We start from the raw sequence: 19,858 nt of genomic DNA, 5'->3' as shown, positions 1-19,858 counted from the left end.
GGCATGGGGTCAGGGCGGGGCGGGGCGGGCGTGGGGTCACGGCTAGGCCGGGCGTGAGGTCAGGGCTGGGCGTTGCAGGATGTGGGGTCATTGCTGGGCGTGGGGTCACGGCTGGGAGGGCCGAGCGTGGGTTCAGTGCAGGACGTTGGGTCACGTCTGGGCGTGGGGTCAGGGCTGGGCCGGGAGTGGGGTCACGGCCTGGCGTGGGGTCTTTGCTGGTCGGGGCCGGGCGTTTGCTCAGAGCCCGGCGGGCGAGGGTTCAAGGCCCGGCGTGGGGTCACGGCTGGGCGTGTCCGGGCCTGGGGGTCAGGGCCGGGCTGGGCCGGGCGTGGGGTCAGGGCCGGGCCTGGCCAGTCAGCACTGCCGCCTCCTCGCCCCGCCTTCCCCCTCCCCCCGCCCTCGGCCGTGGCCGCGTCCTCCGACCCCCAACACCGCGCTGGGCCCCGGCGCTGGGTCGGGAGCGTCTGCGGGGGACACGGAGCGCCCCTGGCCGCGGGACCGGACTCCGGCTTCATTGCAGGTTAACGCTGCCTTGGCGGTGAGCGTGGCTCCAAAATTCAAACAGACTTTGCAACATCTTGGGAGGGAGCCCGGGGGGCCGGGTGGTCAAGGGGATGATGGTCGCCTGACACACACGCAGATCCCTGCACGGTTTTCGAGAAACTTTGCAAGCCGTGTACGCGAGTGTACAGACAGTTTGGGCAGCGGAGACTGAACATGACTAACCAAGGTGTGTGGGCAGTTTTTTGTTTGTTTTTATTGAAGTACCGTCACTTACAACGTGTCGCTTCCTGGTGCCCACTGTCCCCAGCCACGCACATACGTGCAGATACTCATTTTCATATTTCTATATTCGTTTTCATTAAAGGTTACTACAAGATATGCAATATAGTTCCCTGTGCTGTCCAGAAAAAAAGTTTTTTAATCTGTTTTATATGTAGCAGTCTACATTTGCACATCTAAAACTCCCAAACTTACCCCTTCCCACCTTTTTTCTCGCAGGAACCCTAAGATTACCGTGTCAGTTGGGAGTTTCTGCTTTAGGGTAGGAGTTCTGAAACTTCTGGTTTCTGTGCCCAAATGCAGCCATTTGTCTGAATTATGGAAACAAAGTAACAAATATTACTTCTTACTTAATGATGCAAGCCGTATTGTTACGAGATTTCTAATTCCCTAAATGTTTCTTGGTTTGTTTGCTTTTGCTGGTGGGGTGTGAGTTGGTGGTAATTAGGGTTATTTATTTACTGTCACGGAGGTACTGGCTTGAACCCAGGACCTGGTGCATGCTAAGCACGTGCTCCACCATTGAGTCGGCCCTCCCCGGAGATTCCTCCTTCCCTCAGAGTACAGAGAGGCTCTAGAGAAGTGGTTGATTATATTTTCTTTTCACCTGGTTGGTTGGGTTTCATTAATTCTCCGGAGCACCCTTCACAGCTACGCTCCTATGTGGTAAACTTAAATACTCTTTCGTGCCCACGTAATACTCAGCAGTCTTGAGGCCAGCCTCCTCGCTGCCCTGAGCAGCTCCCCAACCCTTGCAAATCCCATTCTGTGTTTCAGAGAACCCTCTGCGGGATCTTAAGGGTTTTTTTTTCTTCTTTTTCCGTCTTTCAACTAATTTCCTTTAGAAATCTCCAAACGAGTACACGCCTGCACCAAATTGACACTCAGGGAACTTCCAGTAGGCAATTTGGTGCCTTGTTTTGATTGCAAATGAGGTGGGGCAGACGCCGCGTTCCTTTCCCCGGAGCTGTGCTGCGAACGGCACCGAGCTTGCAGGCACCCAGGAGGGAACTGGAGCGCCCCAAGCAGACACCTCCTTTCTCCTGGTTTCATGGGAATGAGAAGGTCCCCACTGAGGGCCCGCATGAATCTGGGCACGACAGGAAAATAAGGAGCTGAGGCATCTTTCCAGGTAGTTAAACCCGTGCAGAAAACCCCAGTACCTAATTGATGCTGGAAGCCTCATCTTGGGTCTGCCTTGTCATCACGCCAGCCTGGGGTTCCCCCTGTTAACCTGGCATATCGGGGCGCAACTCCCGGAACGTTCCATCAGCAGCAGACGGTTTGGGAAAGGAAAAGGACATTCTTTCAGAAGTTTTATTTACTTTTTGATTGAGATAGTGTTGATTTACAGCATCATATTAGTTTCATGTGTACACCATAGTGATTCACAATTTCTTTTTAAAGCTTATACTCCATTTATAGTTATCATAAAATATTGGCTGTGTTCCCCGTATTGTACAATGTATCCTGCCAGCTTATTTATTTTATACATAGTTTGTCCCTCTGAATTTACTACCATCATTGTCCTTCCCCCCTTCCCTGCCCCCACTGGTCCCCACCAACATATTCTCTGCATCTGTGAGTCTGCTTCTGTTTTGTTCTACTCACTCGTTAGTTGTATCTTTTTAGATTCCACATGTAAGTGATACCATATAGTATTTGTCTTTCTCTGCCTGATTTATTTCACTCAGCATAATACCCTCTCCAGGTCCATCCATGTTGCCACAAATGGCATCATTTTACTCTTTTTCACGGCAGAGTAGTATTCCATTGTATAAATACACCACATCTCCATTCTTCATTCTTCTGCTGATGGACATTTAACTTGCTTCCATGTCTTAGTGGTTTTAATAATGCTGCTATGAACATGAAGGTGCATGTATTTTTTTTTGTACCAAATTTTGAGCTTACATACCTCGAACTCTGCATTTTAACTCACACAAGAGCCACTCTTGTGAGATTATGACTAGGTCTTTCAGCTTTAATAAACGCTTGGACTTCTTATGGTTTTGGCCTATGGAGCCAAGCTCATCTCTTCCAGTTTGCTTAGCAATATTGGAATTTCTGATTTGCAGGTGGTAAAAATTCAGGCTGACCGTGCTGCTTCCTTTGGGTGAGAGAGACGGATGTCGGAATGCAGACATGTCCTCCAGGTGTCCTCTCCCGGAACCAATTTTCTTCGACTTTGGGTTTGAACGTCAAGAAAAGGACAGCCCACGATAAATACGGACGTGTGAGTAAGAGAAAGGAAACTTAGAAAATCTTAAAGTGTCAGCAGAGGTAAACAAAACAACGTGTTTCCAGCATGGAAAGCAGGCCCGTTTTATTGAAAATCAGATTTAACTAGAATTACTTTTATGAGACCTTTTTTGATTACTTCCCAACCATATTTGATAACTCGGTATGAAAACCCCTAGGTGTCGTGAACCGTGTTTTCCTGTGATCACCCTAAACGTGCATCCATTCAGGAAACATCCGCTGTGGCTGGATATGAATTATCGAGTCCTAGGACAGAGGAAGAATCACGGCCGGAACGTCCCAAACTCCACAGACTGCCTCTTTCCTGCACGCGCCACCCAGATGGAAAACCCCGAAGAGCCTCAACCGTCTTGATTTTCAAATCCGCTCTGATTTACTCTGCTGTAGAAAGAGCACGACAGAGAATTCATCTTCTTTGCAGAATCAGGTGGCGGGTCTGTGGGCTCTTCCCTCTGGCTGGCTGTCAGGAACCATCCCGTCGGCAGCACTGATTTGTGGAGAATCTAAATTTGAGTTCGCAGGCGTGGTTCTCCCACCCCCGGGTTCCATGAGGCTGAGACTGTCTGCTTGTTCTGCAAGGGGTCGACGTGTGAAACAAGGTAACCAGAGCTCTGTCTTCCTCACCTGCGCTGCTCAGGGGAGCCTAGGCTGTACTGCAACCCCAGAATCTCAGAGCATTTGTGCGCCGCCCCCCCCCCCCCCCCGAAGACTGATCTTTCCTCACCGTCTTCCCGGTGGGAATGCAGACGTCTTAGCTCACGATGCCTTCACTGTAAAGTCTGACCTTCTCAGTTACCACAGGAGGACACGGACACTGATGTGGGCTGCACGCCCCTCACGTTTGCACTGTGACACTGGATGTGTTCCACAAGGCATGCTGGGAAACGTGGGTGCGAGATGCAGGGACCAGTGGGTACCACTGTCTCTGCCCCAAACTCTCACATCTGCTGACCCCAGTCAAACACCAAAACAAATGCTTATCAATAGTAATTTTACCCACTTCATGGGAGAGACCTGGGTATTCTGTATGAATTGGGGTTAACAGCCATACGGACCACGATGGTAGGACAAGAAACCAAAGATGGTAGCTATGTGGACTCCTGGTCCAAGCAGATGCTAGGTGTATGCGCAATGCAGGGAAAAGTTCTAGACAAGAAAACTAAGGGTTAAAAGGAATTGGGCATACGCATACAATGGCTCCTATTTTTTTTTAATTGAGTTATAGTCAGTTTACAATGTGTCAATTTCTGGTGTACAGCACAGTGCTTCAGTCATACATGAACATACATATATTCCTTTTCATATTCTTTTTCACTGTGACCTAATAGAAGATCTTTAACATATTTCCCTGTGCTATACGGTATAGTCTTGTTTATCTATTCTACATTTCGAAATCCCAGTCTGTCCCTTCCCAACCCCCGCCCCCTTGGCAACCACAAGTTTGTTTTCTATGTCTATGAGTCTGTTTCTGTTTTGTATTTTGGTTTTTTTCTTTTTAGATTCCACATGTGAGCGACCTCATATGGTAATTTTCTTTCTCTTTCTGGCTTACTTCACCTAGAATGACATTCTCCAGGTCCATCCATGTTGCTGCAAATGGCATTATTTTATTCTTTTTTATGGCTGAGTACTATTCCATTGTATAAACATACCATGTCTTCTTCACCCAGTCATCTGTTGATGGATACTTAGGCTGCTTCCATGTCTTGGCTATTGTAAATAGTGCTGCTATGAACACTGGGGTGCAGGTGTCATTTTGAAGTAGGGTTCCTTCTGTATATGTGCTCAGGAGCAAGATTCCTGGGTCCTATGGTAAGTGTATTTCTAGTCTTTTGAGGACTCTCCATAGTGTTTTCCACAGGGGCTTCACCAGACTGCCTTCCCACCAGTAGTGTAGGAGGGTCCCCTTTTCTCCATAGCCTCTCCAGCATTTGTCGTTTGTGGACTTTGGAATGATGGCCATTCTGACGGGTGTGAGGCGATACCTCATTGTAGCTTTGATATGCATTTGTCTGATATTTAGTGATATTGAGCATTGTTTCATCTGTTTATTGGTCGTTTGTATGTCTTCATTGGAGAATTGCTTGTTTAGTTCTTCTGCCCATTTTTGGATTGGGTTTGTTTTTTCTTATTAAGCTGTAAGAATTGGTTATATATTCTGGAGCTGAAGCCCTTGTCAGTTTCATCTTTTGCAAATATTTTCTCCCATTCTATAAGTTATCATTTTGTTTTGCTTATTGTTTCCTTTGCTTTGAAAAAGCTTGTAAGTTTAATTTTGGCTACTATTTTTAAAACGTGGAGAATATGAAGTGTTAGCTAGGATGTGGGGCGACCAACACCCCTGTGCCCTGTTGGTGGGGATGTAAATGGTGCAGCTGCTACAGGAAACAGACATCAAAAATTAAACATAGAATTACCTCGTGATCCAGCAATCCCAATTCTGGGTGTGTATGCAGAAGAATTGAAAGCAGGGTCAACACCTCCATGTTCACAGAAGCACTGTGCACAGTAGACAAAGCATGGAAGCAATCTCAGTGTCTTACAGCAGATGACTGGATAAAGAAGAAGTGGTATATTCATACAATGGAATGCTCTCAGCCATGAAAAATGATAAAATAATGCCATTTGCAGCCACATGGATGGACTTGGAGATTATCATACACAGTGAAGTAAGTCAGACAGAGAAAGACAAATATCATATGATATCACTTATATGTGGAATCTAAAATACGTTAGAAATGAACTTATTTACAAAACAGAAACAGACTCACAGACAGAAAACATAGTTACCGGAGGAGGGAAGGATAAACTAGGAGTTTGGGATTAGCAGATACAGACTACTATACATAAAACAGATAATAAGGTCCTACTGTAGACCACAGGGAAGTCTACTCAATATATTGTATTAACTTATGATAAAAAAATATGAAAAGGAATATATGGATGTTCATGTATGACTGAAGCATTATGCTGGACACCAGAAATTGACACAGCATTGTAAACGGACTAGACTTCAATAAAAATACATTATATACATATATATATATATACACAAAAAAATTTTTAATGCTCTGCACAAAAGAGAAAAACAGAACTGCTGAGTTCAAGTACTGATGCAGGCCCTTTGTGCTGTCAGAAACCAAACTTTAGTGAGCTTAAGGGAAAACAAATACATCATTTAGAAACACTGAGAAGATTCGCCAAAGCCCACTTGTGACAAATAGGGTTTCCTACAAAGGAGTATCGCAGGGATGGGTCAGAAGCACTAATTATTGAAATGACAGAAGCAAAAGTGACCCAAACAGCCAGTTGCCCCAGCTCCGTCCGCTCGTGGCGGTGCAGCCCGGCTAAGCCAGCGGACTCTGAGGTCAAGGTCAATCCGGCGCTGGACCTCCCGCGCCACCGTAACTTACTTGATTCATTTGCTTGCCACAGCCTCATTCCACACTGTTGCCTTTTCAGAGTCTATCCGTGTCCCCAGGGCTCCCTGGGGTACCTTGGGGTGTTCCCCAGCCAGGTGCTCCTAGGGATGGGCTGCTGGATGGCCTTTACGCCTGAATTTTTGCCGCAGATTCCTTGGAGCCGTGCCCCTCGTCCCCCGCCTGCCTCCCGGCCCACACCAGCTTTCCATCTTCGTGGTACCCCATCCCGAGCCGCGCCCACCTCCGAAATGCCAAGGGCTGCGGTCCCCTTCTGATCCGTCCTGTCGCTTCCCCAAGGCCCACCCACCCGGACAGTCCTGAGAAGTCACCATGGCACAGAGGAAAGGGCCCAGCGGGGAACTCGGGCAAACCCTCGGGCTCCCACAGCCCTGGCAGGTGGGCAGCCTTCATTTCTTCCTCCCCGCGGGGTCACAGAGATGAGGACGTGACTGTCAGAGCCCTGGAGGGGAGGGCGGGGGCCGTAAGTCATAGCGATTCCATGAGCTCTGCTACTCTGCGCGTCCCCCATCCGGAAAGTGCGGCCACCCCCCCCCCCGAACCCTGACGCTGAAAAAGATGAATTAATGGATGTCACTGGTCCTCAGCCTCTGGTGACGCCGGCTGTAATGACATCTTCACCAGGACCTCGAAACCCACGTCTCCTGAGTCACCGGGCTCTCCCGTGGTTCCATTTAAAATCTAACACCTGGTTATGAACGTTCAATGTTGGGGGCAAAGCGTCCCGCGTCTCCTCCATCCAGAAGCCACCCCTTGTCTCATTTGAAAAGTCACGGAGGTGTCACTTAACATCCGTGAAGTTCCCGGGGCGACCTGGGTGGGCAATGCGTTGTTTGTTTTGTTTTGCTGTTCAGTTAAATTCTGTCAGTGCAAGCTCGTGGTGGGGAAGGTCGATAGGTGACCTGGCTCCAGCTGTGTAGTCATGTTGTTTAGGGACCAGAGGGTCCCCTGGACGGGAGCTTGACCTCAGCGTCACGTCTTTTGAGGCTGAAGGCTAATTCACAATGCTGCTGAACAAACACAGCGCGCTCTGCCCAGGGAGGCAGCCCATTTGCCGTTTGTCTCCTGCGTTCTTACGGCTGAGGGAAGGGGGCCAAGAGGTGACGGGCGAGGCAGCTCACAGGGTGGGATTCACACCTGGGCCTCCTGGGGCCCGGCTCCCGGAAACCTCCGTGTCTGCGTTTCTGCAAGGGGTTCAGGGTCCCGGCCCCGAGCTCCCCTCCCAGCCCTCCTGCCCCTTGTGGACGCCTGATTCCTTCTTGAGACTTCACGTCCACCTGCCCGGGACTCCGTCCCAGAGAAGCCCCCCCGCCGTTCCTGTCCTTGATGGAGCTCCCGGATCCTAGCAATGACTGTGTTTTGCTTTTTATTGTTTAATATCATGAACACACTTGGCAGTTTCAAATTTACAGAAAACCCGGGCAGTGCAGAGTTCACTGCAGCTCCCTGTGTTACCTACACTGTATTCGGGTACATTTGTTACCACTGATGAGACAAATCGACACATTATATTCACGGATGTCCACTGTTTCCTTAGGGTTCATCTTGGTGGTGTGCAGGCCGCGGGTTTGGACACGTGGATGATGACGTGTATCCACCGTGTTTGTGGCATACAAAGCGGTTTCACTGCCCTGTTTCTCTGTAGGATGCGATAAAGATACGTGACGTGTATCCGAACCCATGAACTGTGCAAATCCAGGACGGAACCCTAACTGGTAAACTGTGGATGTTGGGTGATTACAATGTGTCAATTTAGGTTCGTCAGTTATAACAATTATCTGTCTAGTCGGGGCGGATATTGAGTCTGTGCAAGTGGGGGGCAGGGCATATGCGGGGCATCTCTGTACCCTCCCTTCAATTCGGCCGTGACCCTAAAACTGCTCTTTAAAAAAAAAGTGACTGTCCTTTCTGACTGGATTACCGCGTTCTGTTGATTCTTACTTTGTGGTTGGCTTGATTCCTTTCATAACTCTCTACGTTTAAAAAGCGAGAATGCCCTAAACTGTTCTTAGAGACAATGAGCCGTACCTACATGTAAAGTAAAAAAATGTGTATTGCAGTATATTGTGTCTGCGTATTTACATGTAATATGTTGTATAGGTGTAAATTGTAACAATTCTACCTCATATAACTGAATAATGGAAAAAAAGAAAGAAAACTGGCTAATGTGAAAAAAAAAATCAAGCCTTTAACAGTAAGAAAATTCCTCTGTGCTCCACCTGTCCCTCCCTGCCCCCCCCCCCCCGGCAATGCTGACCCTGTCCGTCATCAGCCTTACGGGCAGGGCGACCTGCTCTGTGTCTGTCACCTGGAACAGGTGTGTGGGACCTGGGTGGTTGGCGTGGCCGTTTTTATGGCTCTAAGACGGCGCGCTGACAGAGTGGGCCCCCATCCCCGAGCCTGGGGGCACCCGCTTCTCCAGGAACGCGGCTTCCTCAGGCCGACCTCTGCTCCGCGCGGTGAGAGAGAACGCCTCCCTGTCTGGGCACCTGTGTGTGGCGAGGACCCTCTGGAGCGAAGCCTGAGGAGAGGGTCTGGTGCCCGCGGATGGACGGGCGGAAAGTCACAGGGCTGGGGTGGCAGGAGGGGGCTCCTGACAGCTGTCCTTCCCTTGGGGAGGGAGGAGGGCTGTAAAATCCACGCATTTTCAGGCTAGCGGGTGTGCATTTGGACACGTGGATGGAGGGGACACATGAACATGGGTGGGACAAGGCTGCTGTCTGCTGCAGCAGGAGGCCCCGTCTCGGTTCCCGCACTGCCCTCAGCGGCTCAGACACCACCCCCTGCAGGGGGGAACCCAGAGGTTTCTTTTTACTAGTATTTTCCTGCCCCGCTCTCCTGGGGAGCTGAGTGCGAACTCATCCCTTGACCACCCCACTGGCGTGAACGCACGGCAGGATGCCCCTCGGGCAGGCGTCCAGGGGGGTCACAGGCCTGCGTGAGGCCCATCCCATTTATGTGCTGAAATAAGACTCCTCAGGGCCATTTTCTCCCCGGGGTGGGGGGTGGGGGCACTGGCTTATCCACATTCTCCTTCCTCTTCGTGTTCGGGAGACAGCCCGAAATGCACAAGGATCGTCAGCCAGGTCTTCTGAGCTGCAGAGGTGACCGTGTCAATCACGCATCGGTGCGATCATTCAGCAAATACTCACGCAGTGCCTGCTTCTGGAGAGGCTGCAGGAGTGAGGGATGTCAGCGTGGAAAAAAAAGAAAGAAACAGGAAGCAGTAAGATACAGCAATCTGGGTGCACCCCTGTCTGCCTGTCTGTATGTCTGGGGGGTGGTGGTGATTGAGAGACAGGAGAGGAAGAAAGAGAACGAAAGAGAGACGGGAAGCGAGAGAGACTCGTGCATCAGGATGAGTTACCAGGAGCAACCTGGCGTCTTCACAGTCAGACAGTAAACTCCCTACCAAAGAGCAGCTGGAGGAGAAACGGGGCTTGGGAGGGAAGGGGCTGGAGCACCGCTGAGCACACCTGCTCCTCCCCGGGTTCCCCCAACACCCCCTCCACCTGGCTCCCAGCGCCTCGGCTTTGTCGTCCTCTCGCCCGGCGACAGGCGCGCGCGCGGCCGTGGGGCCCGGCTGCAGGCCCGGGTGCGCCGCCGCCCACAGGGAGGCCCCCGGGGGTCCGCGCCACACAGCTGTCCGGCCTCGAGCGACCCTGCCCCCGGCCGGGGCCCCGCGACTCCGGGCCGCCCGAGCCCAGCTGTGCCTGGGAGACGCGCCACCGGGCCGCCCGTGGGCTCAGGGAATTGCGTGGGGTCAGGGCGGGGCGGGGCCGGGCGTGAGGTCAGGGCTGGACGTGGGGTCAGACTGGTGCGTGGGGTCAGGGCCGGGCGTGTGGTCAGGATCGGGCGTGGGGTCAGGGCCAGGAGTGGGGTCAGGGCTGGGTGGGGCATGGGGGTCACGGCTCGGCGGGCGTGGGGTCAGGGCTGGGCGTGGGGTCAGACTGGTGTGTGGGGTCAGGGCCGGGCGAGGGGTCAGGACGGGCCATGGGGTCAGGACTGGGCGTAGGATCAAGACCCGGCGTCTGTATAGCACAGGGAAATTTACACAAAAAGTTATGATAACTCAGAGAAAAAAATGTGACAATGAGAGTTATATGTCCATGAATGACTGAAAAATTGTGCTGAACGCTGGAATTTGACACATTGTAAAGTGATTATAAATCAATTATAAAAAAAAAAAACAACCTGGCGTGAGGTCAGGGCGGCGAGGGCGTGGGGTCACGGCTGGGTGGGACCGGGCGTGGGGTCAGGGCCAGCCGTGGGGTCAGGGCTGGGCGGGTCAAGGGCGTCGGGTCAGGGCGGGACCGGGCGTGGGGTCATGGCAGAGCGTGGGGTCAAAGCCCGGCCGGGGTCACGGTCGGGCGTGGGGTCACGGCTGGGCAGGGCCGGGCGTGGGTTCAGGGCCTGCCTGGCAGGGGTCACGGCTGGGCGGTGCCTGGCGTGGGGTCAGGATCGGACGTGGGATCAGAGTCGTGCGTGGGGTCAGGACTGGACATGGGGTCAGGGCCGGGCGAGGGGCAGGGCCGGGCGTGGGGTCAGGGCCTGGTGTGGGGTCACGGCTGGGCCGGGCGTGAGGTCAGGCTGGGCGTTGCAGGGCGTGGGGTCATTGCTGGGCGTGGGGTCACGGCTGGGAGGGCCGAGCGTGGGTTCAGTGCAGGACGTTGGGTCACGTCTGGGCGTGGGGTCAGGGCTGGGCCGGGAGTGCGGTCACGGCCTGGCGTGGGGTCTTTGCTGGTCGGGGCCGGGCGTTTGCTCAGAGCCGGGGGGGCGAGGGTTCAAGGCCCGGCGTGGGGTCACGGCTGGGCGTGTCCGGGCCTGGGGGTCAGGGCCGGGCTGGGCCGGGCGTGGGGTCAGGGCCGGGCCTGGCCAGTCAGCACCGCCGCCTCCTCGCCCCGCCCTCCCCCTCCCCCCGCCCTCGGCCGTGGCCGCGTCGTCCGACCCGAAGCACCGCGCTGGGCCCTGGCGCTGGGTCAGGAGCGTCTGCGGGGGACACGGAGCGCCCCGGGCCGCCGCCGGGGCCGTGGGACCGGACTCCGGCTTCACTGCAGGTTAGCGCTGCCTTGGCGGTGAGCGTGGCTCCAAAATAGAAAGAGACTTTGCGACATGCCGGGAGGGAGCCCGGGGGGCCGGGTGGTCAAGGGGATGATGGTCGCCTGACACACACGCAGATCCCTGCTCGGTTTTCGAGGAGGAGGAGGAGGAGGACCCCCCCCAAAAGAGCCCGGGGCGGATGGCAGGCGGGGTTCATGCCCGGGGCGGGGGTGGGTGTGGAAGGGAACCGGGCGCTTTCCGGGAGACGGCGAATAATCATTCCCTCTGTCGTGAGCCCGCGGGTTTGTTCCCAGGGTGTTAGCGCTTGGCCGATGTGAACCGCTCTGGGCCCTGCGTCATCCGCTAGGGTGTGCACCGCTCTCCAGTGTTTGTCGCTCTGCCTTCCCCTGTGTTTGGCGGTGATTGTCTGGCTGTGCAGGTCTGACCTGATGTGGGGGTGCCCTCTCTCCCCCTCCCTTTACCCCCCTCCCTCTCCCCGTCCTTCCTCGGCGTCCCTGTCTCATTGCGCAAAGGGTTTGCGGAAAACCGCCCTCTTCGTGCACGATTTAAAAGCTGCTTCTTAAAGGATCCAAATGAGTCCTTAAATGGCCTGTGAAAACATTTCTAAAGATTGGATCAACTAGAGAGTTTTTAGGAGCTGTTTTTTTTGCTTTAAATGAATGTGGGGGTTTTTATTTTGAGGGGAGAGGGCTGTCTTGGGTTGGGGCGTGAGGAGGGTTCCAGAAGGGCCGCTCTGTCGTTGCTGTGGACGCGGGATTGGACCGGGGCCCGCGCACAGAGCGGGGAGCCCGCCTGGGCTTCGGGGGCGCCTGGATGAGGGTGGGGGAGGGGCAGAGAAAGTCACAGGCGCAGAGCCAGGACTCGGGGTGGGCGGCGGGTGACTGTCAACGTCGAGGGGGTGGAGAAAAGCCAGATTTAGCTGTCGGCGAGTGCACGTATGTGTGTGCGTGAGTCGGACCTGGCGCCGTGCACCAGAAATGGGCACAGTGTAGCGGCCAGTGCGTCAATTAAAAGTTAATTAGTTAAAAACAAATTCAGCTGTGAGCATGGGCTTCCTGGGGCCAGACGGGAAAGACGGGACAGAACTTGGGGAATTCGGTCGTGGACGTGGGGGTCAAGGGCGGTGCAGAACTTTCTGGCATCCCATGGGCTCGCTGCGTCCGGGACACAGGAGCGCGGTCCCGCTGCTCCTCGGTCTTGGATCCCGTGCGCGCCCCCGTCCCCTGAGCCTCTCGGGGCCCGGGGTGCACGCGGGGGAAGGGACGGGTATCTTCAGCAAAGGGTGCCGGGAAAACTGGGCAGCCACGTTTAAAACAATGAAAGTGCACCCGTAGCTCACCCCACACACACACACAAGGGAAGCCCAAAAGGCGTCGCGCCTGAAACCCTAAGACTCCCAGAAAAAAACGTAGGGGAAGAATGTCTTGACACTGGTGTCAGCAGTCATCTCATAGCGCTGACACCAAAAGCAAAAAACAGGCAAAGGAGATTGCATCGAACTAAAGACACAGTTCTGCAGAGCAAAGGAAACAGCCAAGTGAAGAGACATGTTCTCCGTCCCTGCCGAAGGGGAGAAAATATTTGCAAGCCGTGTATCTGAGTGTATAGACAGTTTGGGCAGGGGAGACTCTGAAAATCACTAACCAATGTTTGTAGGCAGTTTTTTGTTTGTTTTTATTGAAGTACCGTCAGTTACAACGTGTCACTTCCTGGTGCACACTGTCCCCAGTCACGCACATACGTGCAGATACTCATTTTCATATTCGTCTTCATTAAAGGTTATTACAAGATATTGAATATAGTTCCCTGTGCTGTACAGAAGAAATGTTTTTGATCTGTTTTTACATATAGTAGCTAACATTTGCAAATCTCAAACTCCCAAACTTACCCCTTCCCACCTCTTTTCTCCCAGGAACCATAAGATTGTTTACTGTGTCAGTTGGGAGTTTTTGCTTTAGGGCAGGAGTTCTCAAATTTCTGGTTTCTGTGCCCAAAGGCAGCCATTTGTCTGCATTATGGAAACAAAGTAACGCAATATTACTTCTTACTGAATAATACAAGCCGTATTGTTTCGAGATTTCTAATTCCCTAAATGTTTGTTGGTTTGTTTACTTTTGCTGGTAGGGGAGGGAGGTGGTGGTAATTACGGTTATTTATTTACTGTCATGGAGATACTGTCTTGAACCCAGGACCTGGTGCACGCTAAGCACGTGCTCCATCACCGAGCTCTGCCATCCCCCGAGATTCCTCCTTCCCTCGGAGTACAAAGAGGCTCTAGGAAAGTGGTTGACTTTTTTTTTCTTTTCACCTGGTGGGTTCGGTTTCATTAATTCTCCGGAGCACCCTTCACACCTGCGCTCCTATCTGGTAAATTTAAATACTCTTTTTTGCCCAGGTAATACTCAGCACTCTCGAGGCCGGCCTCGTCGCTGCCCTGAGCAGCTCCCCAACCCTTGCAAATCAGATTCTGTCTTTCAGAGAACTGTCTGGGGGATCTTAAGGGTTTTTTTTTTCTTCTTTTTTCATCTTTCAACTAATTTCCTTTAGAATTCTCCAAACGAGTACATGCCTGCACCAAATTGACACTCAGGGAACTACCAGTAGGCAATTTGGTGCCTTGTTTTGATTGCAAATGAGGTGGGGCAGACGCCGCGTTCCTTTCCCCGGAGCTGTGCTGCGAACGGCACCGAGTTTGCAGGCACCCAGGAGGGAACTGGAGCGCCCCAAGCAGACACCTCCTTTCTCCTGGTTTCATGGGAATGAGAAGGTCCCCACTGAGGGCCCGCATGAATCTGGGCACGACAGGAAAGTAAGGAGCTGAGGCATCTTTCCAGGTAGTTAAACCCTTGCAGAAAGCCCCGGTACCTAATTGACGCTGGAAACCTCATCTTGGTTCTGACTTGTCATCACGCCAGCCTGGGGTTCCCCCTGTTAACCTGGCATATCGGGGCGCAACTCCCCGAACGTTCCATCAGCAGCAGACGGTTTGGGAAAGGAAAAGGGCATTCTTTCAGAACTTTTATTTATTTTTAATTGAGGTAGTGTTGATTTACAGCAACATACTAGTTTCAGGTGTACAGCATAGTGATTCACAATTTTTTTAAAGGTTATATTCCATTTATAGTTATTATGAAATATTGGCTGTGTTCCCCGTGTTGTACAATGTATCCTGCCAGCTTATTTATTTTATAGATAGTACTTTGTCCCTCTGACTCCCCTACTGTTATTGCTCTTCCCCCTTTCCCTGCCCCCACTGGTCCCCACCAACTTGTTCTCTGCATCTGTGTATCTGCTTCTGTTTCTGTTATATTCACTCGTTTATAGTATCTTCTTAGATTTCACATATAAGTGATACCATACAGTATTTGTATTTCTTTGATTTATTTCAGTCAGCATAATACCCCCTCCAAGTCCATCCATGTTGCTGCAAATGGCATTATCTTGTCCTTTTTCATTGCTGAGTAGTATTCCATTGTATAAATACACCATATCTCCTTTCTTCATTCTTCTGCTGATGGACATTTAACTTGCTTCCATGCCTTGGTGGTTTTAATAATGCTGCTATGAACATGAAGTGCATGTATTTTTTTTTGAGCCAAAAATTTGAACTTACAGATCTGGAACTCTGCATTTTAACTCACACAAGAGCCACTCTTGGGAGATTATGACTAGGTCTTTCATCTTTAATAAATGCTTGGACTTTTTATGGTTTTGGCCTGTGGAGCCAAGCTCATATGTTCCACTTTGCTTAGCAATATTGGAATTTCTGATTTGCAGGTGGTAAAAAATCAGGCTGGCCGTGCTGCTTCCTTTGGATGAGAGAGACGGATGTCGGAATGCAGACATGTCCTCCAGGTGTCCTCTCCCAGAACCAATTTTCTTTGACTTTGATTTTCAACTTCAAAAAAAGGACAGCCCAAGATAAATACGGACGTGTGAGTAAGAGAAAGGAAACTTATAAAATTTTTAAGTGTCAGCAGAGGTAAACAAAAGAACGTGTTTCCAGCATGGAAAGCAGGCATGTTTTATTGAAAATCAGATTTAACTAGAATTACTTTTATGAGACCTACTTTGGTTACTTCCCAACCATATTAGATAACTCGGTATGAAAACCCCAAGGTGTTGTGAACCCTGTTTTCCTGTCATAACCCCAAACGTGCTTCAGTTCAGGAAACGTCCGCTGTGGCTGGATATGGATTATCGAGTCCTAGGACAGAGGAAGAATCAGGCCGGAACATTCCAAACTCCACAGACTGCCTCTTTCCTGCACGCGCCACCCAGGTGGAAAACCCCGAAGAGCCTCAACCGTCTCGATTTTCAAATCCGCTCTGATTTACTCTGCTTTAGAAAGAGCACGACAAATAATTCATCCTCTTTGCAGAATCAGGTGGCAGGTCTCTGGGCTCCTCCCTCTGGCTGGCTGTCAGGAACCATCCCGTCGGCAGGATTGGTTAGGGGAGAACCTAAATTTGAGCTCGCAGGCGTGGTTCTCCCACCCCCAGGTTCCATGAGGCTGAGACTGTCTGCTTGTTCTGCAAGGGGTCGACGTGTGAAACAAGGTAACCAGAGCTCTGTCTTCCTCACCTGCGCTGCTCAGGGGAGCCTAGGCTGTACTGCAACCCCAGAATCTGACACTTTGTGCCCCCCCCACCCCCGATGACTGATCTGTCCTCACCGTGTTCCCGGTGGGAATGCAGACGTCTTAGCTGACGATGCCTTCACTCTAAACTCTTACCTCAGTTATCACAGGAGGACACAGACACTGATGTGGGCTGCACGCTGCTCGCGTTTGCACGGTGACACTGGATGTGTCCCGTGAGGCATGCTGGGAAACGTGGACGCCAGATGCAGGGACCAGTGGGTACCACTGTCTCTTCCCCAAACTCTCACATCTGCTGACCCCAGTCAAACACCAAAGCAAATGCTTATCAATGATAATTTTACCCTCCTCCTGGGAGAGACCTGGGTATTCTGTATAAACTGGGGGTTAATAGCCATACGGACCACGATGGTAGGAGAAGAAACCGAAGATGGTAGCTATGTAGACTCCTGGTCCGAGCAGATTCCAGGTGTATGGGCAATGCAGGGAAAAGTTCTAGACAAGAAAAACTAAGGGTAAAAAGGAATTGGGCATACCCATACAATGGCTCCTGTTGTTTTTTTTTTTAAATTGAGTTATAGTCAGTTTACAATGTTGTGTCAATTTCTGGTATGCAGCACAGTGCTTCAGCCATACATGAACATACATATTCATTGTCACATTCTTTTTCACTGTGACCTAATACAAGATCTTGAACATATTTCCCTGAGCTATACTGTATAATACCATCCATCTATTCTGCATTTTGAAATCTCCGTCTGTGCCCTCCCACCCCAGCCCCCTTGGCAACCACAGGTTTGTATTCTACGTCTATGAGTCTGTTTCTATTTTGTATTTATTGATTTAGTTTTTTAGATTCCACTTGTGAGTGATCTCATATGGTAGTTTTCTTTTTCTTTCTGGCTTGCTTCACTTAGAATGACATTCTCCAGGTCCATCCATGTTGCTGCAAATGGCATTATTCTTTTTTTATGGCTGAAAAGTATTCCATTGTATAAATCATACCACGTCTTCTTTACCCAGTCATCTGTTGATGGACATTTAGGCTGCTTCCATGTCTTGGATATTGTAAATAGTGCTGCTATGAACACTGGGGTGCAGGTGTCATTTTGAAGTAGGATTCCTTCTGGGTATGTGCCCAGGAGCGGGATTCCTGGGTCATATGGGAAGTCTATTCCTAGTCTATATGGTAAGTCTATTCCTAGTCTTTTGAGGAATCTCCAGTGTTTTCCACAGGGGCTGCACCAAACTGCATTCCCGCCAGCAGTGTAGGAGGGTTCCCCTTTTCTCCACAGCCTCTCCAGCATTTGTCATTTGTGGACTTTTGAATGATGGTCATTCTGCCTGGTGTGAGATGATACCTCATTGTAGCTTTGATTTGCATTTCTCTGATAATTAGTAATATTGAGCATTTTTTCATGTGTTTGTTGATCATTTGTATGTCTTCATTGGATAATTGCTTGTTTAGTTCTTCTGCCCATTTTTGGATTGGGTTTGTTTTTTCTTATTAAACTGTAAGAATTGTTTATATATTCTGGAGCTGAAGCCCTTGTCAGTTTCATTTTTTGCAAATATTTTCTCCCATTCTGTAATTTCTCATTTTGTTTTGCTTATTGTTTCCTTTGCTGTGAAAAGGCTTGTCAGTTCAATTTTGGCTACTATTTTTAAAACGTGGAGAATAACAAGTGTTAGCGAGGATGTGGGGCAACCAACACCCCTGTGTCCTGTTGGTGGGAATGTCAATGGTGCAGCTGCTACAGGAAACAGGCGTCAAAAGTTAAACATAGAATTACCTCGTGATGCAGCAGTCCCAATTCTGGGTGTGTATGCAGAAGAACTGAAAGCAGGCTCTTCACCCCCATGTTCACAGCAGCACTGTGTACAATAGACAAAGCATGGAAGCAATCTAAGTGTCCATCAGCAGATGACTGAATAAAGATGTGGTATAGTCATACGATGGAATACTACTCAGCCATGAAAAATGATAAAATAACGCCATTTGCAGCCACATGGATGGACTTGGAGATTATCATACAAAGTGAAGTTAGTCAGACAGAGAACGACAAATATCATATGATATCACTTATATGTGGAATCTAAAATACGTTAGAAGTGAACTTATTTACAAAACAGAAACAGACTCACAGACAGAAAACATAGTTACCAGAGCAGGGGGGAGGATGGGAGGATAAACTAGGAGTTTGGGATGAGCAGATACACACTACTGCATATAAAACAGATAAACAACAAGGTCCTACTGTAGAGCACAGGGAACTATATTCAACATATTGTAATAACTTACGATAAAAAAATGAATATATGGATGTTCATGTATGACTGAAGCATTATGCTGGACACCAGAAATTGACACAGCATTGTAAACTGACTACACTTCAAGAAAAATATATTGTGTATATATATATATATATATATATATATATATATACAAAAAAATTTTTAATAGTCTGCACAAAAGAGAAAAACAGAACTGCTGAGTTCAAGTACTGATGCAGGCCCTTTGTGCTGTCAGAAACCAAACTTTAGTGAGCTTAAGGGAAAAAAAATAAATGAATTTAGAAACACTGAGAAGATTCGCCAAAGCCCACTTGTGAGAAATAGGGTTTCCTACAAAGGAATATGGCAGGGATGGGTCAGAAGCACTAATTATAGAAATGACAGAAGATACATGTTGTAAAGCTAAAGAAATAGAAAAAAACAAAGACTGTGTGCTGAGTTCGCCATGTACATGTGAAAGAGAACCAGTTCTGGATGTGTTCTGCTATCATCGTCAAAGGAGATCAAACTGCACACATGTTCATGGAAAGATAAAATACTGTGTATAAAACTGGATTTAAAAAGAAGTTTCTTCTGTGCAGCACAGGGAACTCTTTTCAATATCTTGTAGTAACCTTTAATGAAAAAGGATCTGAAAATGAATATATGTATGTCTGTATATGCATGGCAGGAACAGTGTGCTGTGCACCAGAGATGGACACATTGTAACTGGCTGTACTTTAATAAAAAAAATAAAATAACAGCAGAACTAAGACTGGTTTGGTTTCGTTTCATCTTGGCCCCAAGAAATGACACAATGATACTGGACTAGCAAGCATTGATGAGGAGAAAAAAATCATTAAAACTCCCATAGGGAAGCCATTGTAGAATTATCTGTTGCTCCAAAAATCTTGTTAAAATAAATTTCAGTGTGCTTAATACAATGAGCAACATTCCTCTCAGGAACCGTGCAGGACTGGAAACTCGGGGGAACAGGAAACCACTTCCTAAGGAAATGAATCAGTCCTGCCGCCAAATAAATGTACCTCTGACTCGAACATTTTTTGCATTATGCAAATTATTTGCACCCAGAGCTGTTAGAAACTTTAAAGAGGGTTTGATTCTTAATCCACACTTAATAAAGACATTAAAGCAAAACAGATTATGAGTTTTCAAACATCTTGCCAAAATCAGGGCACAGGCAAGTCCTCCTTGTCTTCAAATCCATCAAGCCATGGAGCAGGAGGCAAAATATCTTAATACGATTTTCTAACTATGACTAACTAATTTGCATATTCTTCTGTGACAGATAAAACCGAAATGAGTTGATTGGAATGCGTTTGGTACTTTAGATCATTGCTCCTTAAAAAGGCTGACAAGTCTTCCCATGTTAAAATCTGGGATCAAAAACCTTTTGAAGAATTAAAGTATTTGCTAA

The 19,858-nt window shown here is 49.5% G+C and overlaps 1 long non-coding RNA gene across 2 annotated transcripts in view; it reads left to right on the top strand.

Moving 5' to 3' along the window:
* Window positions 1-405: 405 nt before the first annotated feature.
* LOC116277244 (uncharacterized) overlaps window positions 406-19,858 on the top strand; it is a 61,085-nt gene continuing 41,632 nt past the window's right edge. Inside the window, exons 1-2 of one of the 2 annotated variants that reach the window (XR_012067453.1) lie at window positions 406-520; window positions 2,862-3,019. This is a non-coding gene — a long non-coding RNA (uncharacterized lncRNA). Of the gene's footprint in view, window positions 521-2,861; window positions 3,020-3,039; window positions 3,645-19,858 lie in introns of those variants that run through there. The other variant, XR_012067454.1, reaches the window with a different exon arrangement.

The sequence above is a fragment of the Vicugna pacos genome, chromosome X, assembly GCF_048564905.1.
Source record: "Vicugna pacos chromosome X, VicPac4, whole genome shotgun sequence".
NCBI lineage: Eukaryota > Metazoa > Chordata > Mammalia > Artiodactyla > Camelidae > Vicugna > Vicugna pacos.
The sequence above is the reverse complement of the archived record's forward strand: the minus strand, read 5'-3'. Positions and strand labels throughout refer to the sequence as shown.